The following is a 2,440-nucleotide window of genomic DNA, read 5'->3' on the forward strand; positions in this document are numbered from 1 at the left end:
GTATAGTATAAGCATTTCCAGAATTTTCCTGCATCCTGCTGAGGAATTACTTTATTTAGTCTAACAGTAGAGTTGGTCCTGACTACTATGTAAAAACAAGCTCTGCACAACCACATCAATTTAACAGCTAGCAGACTGGGATAGGGGAATTGTGACAGGCAGTTTGGAAATAGTGCTTGCTCTTTATTGGAGAGTCTAAATGACTGTCAAAACCTTTTGTTGCTCAATTGCTGCAATGGCATGTAAGAATTCTGTATAAAATTGGTTTAGTTACATGTTTGTGGTGGAACCCAGAGCTTTAAAGCTGACTGTACCCAGTGCTGCCTTGTTAAACGGATGAGTTCAATCTGCTATCAGACTCCATTCATGAATCATAAAGGGGCAAAATTAACATAATGTCTTTTTGAGATGAGTGTACAGGCGCAAGCAAGCAAAAATAAATGCAATTATTGCTGTTTTCTAGATGTGCCTCTTCTTCCACCAAGGAAAATGGAAAGACATTGCTTATTTGCATATGTTTTATTCATTTATGCCCTTTTCACCAATGTCACAGCTATTACTATATACATGGCTGAATTCGAAATCAGACAACCTCTAATTATAGAAAGTTTTAAATGGCTTGCAGAGTAACACTGATATACACTAGATCCAGGAGTGTAGCTATGTGTGGAGAGGCACATTGCCCTGCCAAAATAAGAATTTGACACACTTATGTTTTCCTTCATCCCAAATTTATTATGTTGCAGAGAGTGAGACATTGAGAACTGTTCACACCTAGAACTTTGATATTTGTTATGTTTGCACTCCACTTGCATATTTGCTTGCATTTTACCTTTGGATCCCTAAAATGTATTCCTAAATGCTTAACTGAACATTTAAATTTGGGACTTTTTCACTTTGGGGAACAGAATTTTTATTTTAGTGGGCAATACTTTAATTTCCCCATACGTACTAAGGTAAAGATAAAGATTTCCCCTGACGTTAAGTCCAGTCGTGATCGACTCTGGGGGTTGGAGCTCATCTTCATTTCTAAGCCAAAGAGCCGGTGTTGTCCATAGACACCTCCAAGGTCATGTGGCTGGCATGACTGCATGGAGTGCTGTTACCTTCCCGCCATAGCGGTACCTATTGATCTACTCACATTTGCATGTTTTCGAACTGCTAGGTTGGCAGGAGCTGGGGCTAACAGCGGGCGCTCATTCCGCTCCCGGAATTTGAACCTGGCACCTTTTGGTCTGCAAGTTCAGCAGCTCAGAGCTTTAACACACTGTGCCACCATACATACTAATGAACCATACGTACTAATGAATCTTAAATACTCATTTTTAGGAGTCTGAGCTTATGGTTATTTATTCCCTGAACACAATGGAACATGTGCATTGGATTACAGGCATTAACAGTCTATATTTTGTTGAATCTTTTGTAGTTTACCTTTTCCCCCACAGCATTCCTGGCAGGCATATAAAGCTTATGGATCTGATCTAACTGAAATCAAATATCACCCTTTTGATTTATTCAAAGATTTCATCTCTTCTTTAAACTTTACTCATTGATTATAGTTGTACTGAAGTGCTTACAAGCAGGGCTGGCCCTAGGTAACTTTCAAGTGTAAGCAAACAGTACCCCCCCCCCCAAACCAATAACTGAAAAATAAAAGGTAGTCTCCAACAGACCTCAGCCTCTGAGGATGCCTGCCATAGATGTGGGTGAAATGTCAGGAGAGAATGCTTCTGGAACATGGCCAGACAGCCTGGCAAACTCACAGCAACTCGATGGCCTGATGCAGAGTCAAACTGCATCAGTCCTGAAACAGGAGGTGAGAAAAGCACTCTGTGTATGCTCAGAGGCTGCATGCAAGAGGCTTGGATCAGTAAGAGGAGGAAACAGCTTGCAGATGCGAAGGAAGAGAAAGAGAAAGTACAGTAGAATCTCGCTTATCCAACGTAAACGGGCTGAAAGAATGTTGGATAAGCGAATATGTTGGATAATAAGGAGAGAGGCATTTACACACCTGTGAGCATCCAACAGTACGTCACGATTAAACAGGAAATAACACTTTCAAACCAGGAACAGGGGTTTTTTTTCAAATTTTGTTACAAAGTGTTATTGTCTTTTCTAGTGAACCGTATCTTCTCAAGATATGTCCAAAGTAAAACAGTCTCAATTTAGTCAACTTGGAATTTAGGAAGAGTTCAGGTTTGATTTACTTTAGGATACATTTACAGTAGAGTCTCACTTATCCAACATAAACGGGCCGGCAGAACATTGGATAAGCGAATATGTTGGATAATAAGGAGGGATTAAGGAAAAGCCTATCAAACATCAAATTAGGTTATGATTTTACAAATTAAGCACCAAAACATCATGTTATACAACAAATTTTACAGAAAAAGTACTTCAATACACAGTAATGCTATTGAGTAATTACTGTATTTATTTA

Source organism: Anolis carolinensis, chromosome 6 (assembly GCF_035594765.1).
Source record: "Anolis carolinensis isolate JA03-04 chromosome 6, rAnoCar3.1.pri, whole genome shotgun sequence".
In the NCBI taxonomy this organism is placed as follows: Eukaryota; Metazoa; Chordata; class Lepidosauria; order Squamata; family Dactyloidae; genus Anolis; species Anolis carolinensis.